Genomic DNA, 7,148 nt, shown 5'->3' on the forward strand with positions numbered 1-7,148 from the left:
GATATAATTCACAAGAGCAGGATGTCAAGGGGGACTTCCTAACAGGACAATATAAGGGCACCACTTTGATAAATTTTAAGGAAAATCAGCTTAGCAGTAGGGAAAAAAAAGTCAGGGTTTTTGACATAGGCAGTTACAAGGCAGTATTTCTCTGGAGAAGCGCTTTTAAGACAGGCAGTGCCAGCTTCTGGAGCATACAGTCTGTGTACTCACACAGGGACCAGCATTTTCATTTTGTACTCTGCTCTGCAAATCATGCAATTGATCCTGAGCATAAGTTAGCACTCAACTCCAAGGTGGGCATTTTGCTGCCACACACAAATCAATTTTGACACATTTTAAGAGTCCTCAGGTGAATTAAAGAAGCGAGTAAATATGTTGGTGATCATATTCGAGAATGCGGCTACCTAGTGTGGATGGGTAGACAAGTTTAATGTTTCCAGGCATTGTCATTCTTAGGCATCCTCAGAATAGATCCCTTTCATTTCACAATTAAAACTTTAAAAATGGTATTAAAATGGGGCTGGGCACTGTGACTCAGGCCTGTAATCCCAGCACTTTGGGAGGCTGAGGTGGGCGGATCACTGAGGTAATTTTGTATTTTTGTATTTTTAGTAGAGACGAGGGTTCTTCATGTTGGCCAGGCCAGTCTCGAACTCGTGACCTCAAGTGATCTGGCTGCCTTGGCCTCCCAAAGTGCTGGGATTACAGGTGTGAGCCACCAGGTCTGGCCTCAAGAAAGATTTCAAAGCCTTGGTGCACTATCTCATTTTTTTTTTTTTTTTTTTTTTTTGCCTCCAAAGAACTATACAATGTGAACTACATTATGTTATTCTAGCTTCCCCTAAGTGAGACTAGGATTGGATTTCCCCCAGTCCTCTGGTTATTCTAGTCCCAAACATTTTTTCCCAGAGCCTACAATGTCTGAGGCACTGGCCTATGCACTGAAGACACAGTGTCAAATCTAAACAGATTCGCCTCATTCCCTGCCCTCATTGGAGGTAAGGTTCTTGTGAGGAAGACAGCTCATCACACAACTAACTTGTCATAAATGTCGTGAAGCAGACATTAAAGAGGCAACGAGAGAAGTGATCCTAAGCTGAAGTAGAAGTGATACTGAGCTTTGGTGACCTTCAGCTGAAGTTGAAGTGATACTGAGCTTTAGTGATCTTCAGCCGAGGTAGAAGTGATACTGACCTGTGATCTTCAGCTGAAGTAGAAGTGATATTGAGCTCTAGTGATCTTCAGCTGAAGTAGAAGTGATATTGACTTTAGCGATCTTCAGCTGAAGTTGAAGTGATACTGAGCTCTAGCGATCTTCAGCTGAAGTAGAAGTGATACTGAGCTCTAGCGATCTTCAGCTGAAGTTGAAGTGATATTGAACTTTAGTGATCTTCAGCTGAAGTCAAAGTGATATTGAGCTTTAGCATGTGAACAAGGTTCCCAACATTGCATCATGGCAGTGGTTTTCAAGTTGTACTTTCTAGAATCATTTTTGGATCCATAAGGGAGAGTGGGGAAACGGGAAGAGACCTGACAACTCAAAGTAGGGTAGGGTTGAAAGGCAATAGATATATTTACCCAAGCAATGGAGACTTACTTTCTCTGAGACTCATAGCTGCAGCAGAGATGGAATGAATTTGCCACATCTGAAAGCAAAAAGATTTGAGAGTTGCTTATAAGGGAATAAATAAATACAACCCGATCTATTCCCTGGTTTCATGTCAACAGATTATCTATAAACTTATAAACTTCTCATGATTCCTGGAACCTCTCCTGGTCTCTGGCACCCACACCTTCAACTCCAGTTTCCTGGGTTACCATGTGCTTACTCCCAAAAGCCTAGCTGCATCAGGACACTCTGTCCTATCAAAATGGAAGACTGTCCTGGTGGAACTGAAGCTCTGCTTCTCCTGCATCATGCTGCAGCACCTACAAGTCCTGCTGTCTCCAGAAAGCCACACTTGCCACTTAGGCCTTCTTTCTCCATCTCTCTCAGAAAGGGGTCTTAGAATAAGAGGAGATGGTAGACGGTCTCTTTGTTAATAACAACCGCTTCTATTTACTGCATGCCTACTGTGTCCCAGTATTTTATTTTTAATATCACAGCAACCCCACGAGAAATGAAGTATTAGCCCTGGGTCCTAGTTGTGAAACCCGAGGTTCAGAAAAGTTAAGAATCTTGCCCAAATTTATACTGCTAGTAAGTGACAGTGCCAGGTGTGAGCCCTTTGCGTGTGCTCCAAACCATTCAGTGAAAAAGGCAAGAAGTCAGCTAGGCATGGTGGCTCACGCCTGTAATCCTAACACTTTGGGTGGCCGAGGTGGGCAGATTATGACATCAGGAGTTTGAGACTAGCCTGGCCAGCATAGTATAAAAACCTGTGTCTACTAAAAATACAACAATTAGCTGGGCATGGTGGCACATGCCTGTAGTCCCAGCTACTCAGGGGGCTGAGGCAAGAGAATCGCTCTAGTTACGCTACTTCTCTAGTGAGGCAGGAGAATTGCTTGAACCCGGGAGGCAGAGGTTGCAGTGAGCTGAGATCATGCCACTATGCTCCAGCCTGGGTGACAGAGCAAGATTCCATCTCAAAAAAGGCAAGAAGTCTTAGGTCACCTATCTAGTGGTAGGCACAGAGACTCATTCAGATAAGGCCATTAAAAAAGAAGGTGGAGGGGGAACATGAGTTAGTACTTGAAATTCTGCTGTCTTGACACAAATAGCCTATCTCAAAATGATAAATGTATTTGTTAATGGAATTTACACATTTTCTACATAGCACATGTTTTGTATGTGGTGTTGAGCATAGAGGTCTTCATTATGAGTCAGGAAATGGAAGTTCCACTTCCAATAAGAGCTGCGTCTCTGTCACAAATGGCTTTATTATTCAAAATGTTCAGACCCCAGTTTCTGTCTCCACTTGACTGAGAAGAATTCAAGGACAGAGAATGTTCTAGTCTCCTTTGTATCTCTAGTATCTAGTACAGGGCCCCAAAATGTTTGAGGGTGGAATGACTAGGGAAGAAGGGGAAAGAAGGAGGAAGAGACTTATGTTGTAACATCAGTCCTGGTGTCAGCAATATGAATTGAAACAGTTTGCAGGGTTTGTTGAAAAGGTCTATTGTCCATCTTGGTGGCAAACTAGGAGGAAATGGTACCTAGCAAGGGCCTCTTTTGCAGAAAAGGCACAGAATGTGAAACTGACATGTACACACAATGGAATGCCTTTTTTGGCAAACTTTCCTTTCCCCTTGTTCTTTCCGAAGCAACTGACATCACCAAATGAGAAGAGGTGGAACAGGAGGAAGGCTTGCCATAGTGACTTATCTGACTGCTTCCTTTTCAGTTACCTTTGTGGATAGACACAAGAATGCAGAGGTCGGAGCTGCCCCTAACACAATGTGAACTTGTGAGCTAGTTTTGTGCCACTAAACTCACCTGATACATGTTCTTCAGTGTCCTCAATTCTTTTTACCTTTGCAGAGCTAACACTTATTTTAGGATTGTGCCAGGATTTAAACCGGGAACATCAGCTGCAGAGGGCAAATAAGTCAAGCTAATAAGCTCCTCCAATTCTGCTTCTTGCAGACTGCTTCAGTTTTGAAGGAGAAGTCGTTATTTTTAGAATTCCTGCTTGTGTTCACCCTGTACCCTGAATGATTAACTCCTAGTGTGTCCCTTAAGTTTAACCCATATTCCCCCTCTGCTCCTGTGAATGTGAGCACGCTTTCCACCCAGTGACCAGGATTTTAAATTTTAAATTATTTTCAATCTGCCTCCTCTTCCTCTCCTATCTCCCCAGTTGCAGCCCTCACTCTCCACCCCTCTGCTATTAAAATCATGTCTGTTCAATCTCCAGACTTGTTTGGGGAGGCGGCAGCATTGTAAGATAAACCTTAAGTAATTATTTTAAGTTTCAGGGTACCTGTGCAGGATGTGCAGGTTTGTTACATAGGTACACATGTGCTATGGTGGTTTGCTGCGTCTATCAACCCATCTCCTAGGTATGAAGCCCTGCATGCATCAGCTATTTGTCCTGGTGCCCTCCCTCCCCCGGCACCCCGGCCTGAAGTTATTATTAAAGTTCAGTTTAGCCGGGCGCGGTGGCTCACGCCTGTAATCCCAGCACTTTGGGAGGCCGAGGCGGGTGGATCACGAGGTCAAGAGATCAAGACCATCCTGGTCAACAAGGTGAAACCCCGTCTCTACTAAAACTACAAAAAATTAGCTGGGCATGGTGGCGCGTGCCTGTAATCCCAGCTACTCAAGAGGCTGAGACAGGAGAATTGCCTGACCCAGGAGGCGGAGGTTGCGGTGAGCCGAGATCACGCCATTACACTCCAGCCTGGGTAACAAGAGCGAAACTCCGTCTCAAAAAGAATAAATAAATAAATAAATAAAAAATAAAATAAAGTTCAGTTTAACTCTTGTGGTGTCTACAAAGTGTGCCTTTGTTGAGTCTTCAACAGACTATAGCGTGACTCACCTTATGCCATTCAACTGCAGAGGCTGGGGTCATAGGATAAGGGAATCACACAGCTCAGCACGTGGGGAGTTTATTTAAAACCCTAGTGGTCTTTCATTGAGCAGGCAGATGTAGTCATTGCTGACTGATAAATCAACAAAATACGTTTAAAATGTAACCTCTGGCCAGGCACGGTGGCTCAAGCCTGTAATCCCAGCCCTTTGGGAGGATGAGGTGGGCAGATCACAAGGTCAGGAGATGACACCATCCTGGCTAACATAATGAAACCCTGTCTTTACTAAAAATACAAAAAATCAGCTAGGTATGGTGGTGCGTGCCTGTAATCTCAGCTACTCAGGAGACTGAGGCAGGAGAATCGCTTGAACCCAGGAGGCAGAGGTTGCAGTGAGCCCAGATCACGCCATTGCACTCCAGTCTTGGCAACAAGAGCGAAACTCCTTCTCAAAAAAAAAAAAAAAAAAAAAAAAAAAAGTAACCTCTTTTCATGATTTGTTATAATAAATTACCCTTGACTACTCTTTAAAAAAATCACAAGATAAAATTATAATTTTATTTCATTGAGTTCAATACCTGTGAGCATCTTTCAGGTAAATTAAGAGGAAAAATATATACATATAGTTACATTTTGGAAATATTTGTACCTAAAACAATAGAATATGTAATAATAGTTCCTAATGTTGACTTATCTAAATGCATTATTTCTTTTCCTTCTTCTTTTTTTTATTTGAGACAGACTCTTGCTCTGTTGCCTGACTGGAGTAGTGGTGCGGTCTTGGCTCACTGCAACCTCTACCTTCCAGGTTTAAGTAATTCTCCTGCCTCAGCCTCCAGAGTAGCTGGGATTATAGGCACCTGCCACCACGCCTGCTGGCTTTTTTTTTTTTTTTTAAGGGGAAAATAATGACCAGGAAAGGAGGAAAAAAAAAAAAGATTTGAAAATAAATGCAAAACTTTAAGTTATGCACACCTGTAATCCCAGCAATTGGGCTCTGGGAGGTGGGGCAGTGGCTGAGGCTGGAGGATGTCTTGAGCCCAGGAGTTTGAGACCAACCTGGGCAATGAGATCTTGTCTCTTTTTTTTTCTTTGGATCTGCATCTTTCTGCAGATCCTGTCTCTTTAAAAAAGAAAGAAATTGGCTGGACATGGTAGCTCACATCTGTAATGTCAGCACTTTGGGAGGCCAAGGTTGCCAGATTACTTGAGGTCAGGAGTTCAGCGTGGGTAACATGGCAAAATCCCGTCTCTACTAAAAATACAAAAATTCCAAAGTTAGTTGGGTTTGGTGGCAGACACCTGCAATCCCAGCTACTAGGAAGGCTGAGGCAGGAGAATTGCTTGAACCTGGGAGGCAGAGATTGCAGTGAGCTGAAATCTGGCCACTCCATTCCAGCCTGGGCAACAGAGCAAGATTCTGTCTCAAAACAACAAACAAACAAAAACAATAAATAAATAAATAAGGAAAAAAGGAAAAAGGCGAGAACTCGCAATGAAAAATGGATGTATTTGGTAACACTGCCCAAATTGGGTAATGTGTTTTGTTTTGTTTTTTAACTTTTTACTGGCAAGAAACATTCTCCAGCATGAACTGAAGGTGCTCTCTTTTCTGGGCGGTATGTTTTTTTCCCCCCCGAGATGGAGTCTTGCTCTGTCCCCAGGCTGGAGTGCAGTGGCGCAATCTCGGCTCACTACAACCTTGGCCTCCTGGGTTCAAGCGATTCTTCCGCCTCAGCCTCCTGAGTAGCTGGGACCACAGGTGCATGCCACCACACCCGGCTAATTTTTGTATTTTTAGTAGAGACCAAGTTTCACAATGGCCAGGATGATCTCAGTGTCTTGACCTTGTGATCCGCCCACCTCAGCCTCCCAAAGTGCTGGGATTACAGGCGTGAGCCACCAAGCCCCTCCTGGGTGGTGCATTTTAACATTGTACCGAATCTGGTTAGGGTGGCTCTTGAGAAGATCACATTTTTTTTTTTTTTTTTTTTAGAGAATCTTGCTCTGGCACGAGGCTAGGGTGCAGTGGCACGATATCGGCTCACTGTAACCTCCGCCTCCCAGGTTCAAGCAATTCTACTGCCTCAACCTCCCAAGTAACTGAGACTACAGGTACACACTACCACGCCCAGATAATTTTTGTATTTCAACAAATCCTGCAAACTGTTTTAATTCATATTGCTGACACCAGGACTGATGTTACAACATAAGTCTCTTCCTCCTTCTTTCCCCTCCTTCCCTAGTCATTCCACCCTCAAACATTTTGGGGCCCTGTACTAGATACTAGAGATACAAAGGAGACTAGAACATTCTCTGTCCTTGAATTCTTCTCAGCCAAGTGAAGACAGAAACTGCGGTCAGAACATTTTGAATAATAAAGCCACTTGTGACAGAGACGAAGCTCACATTGGAAGTGGAACTTCCATTTCCTGACTCATAATGAAGACCTCTATGCTCAACACCACATACAAAACATGTGCTATGTAGAAAATGTGTAAATTCCATTAACAAATACATTTATCATTTTGAGATAGGCTATTTGTGTCAAGACAGCAGAATTTCAAGTACTAACTCATGTTCCCCCTCCACCTTCTTTTTTAATGGCCTTATCTGAATGAATCTCTGTGCCTACCACTAGATAGGTGACTTAAGACTTCTTGCCC

This window comes from Cebus imitator, unplaced genomic scaffold (genome assembly GCF_001604975.1).
Source record: "Cebus imitator isolate Cc_AM_T3 unplaced genomic scaffold, Cebus_imitator-1.0 Scaffold148, whole genome shotgun sequence".
In the NCBI taxonomy this organism is placed as follows: Eukaryota; Metazoa; Chordata; class Mammalia; order Primates; family Cebidae; genus Cebus; species Cebus imitator.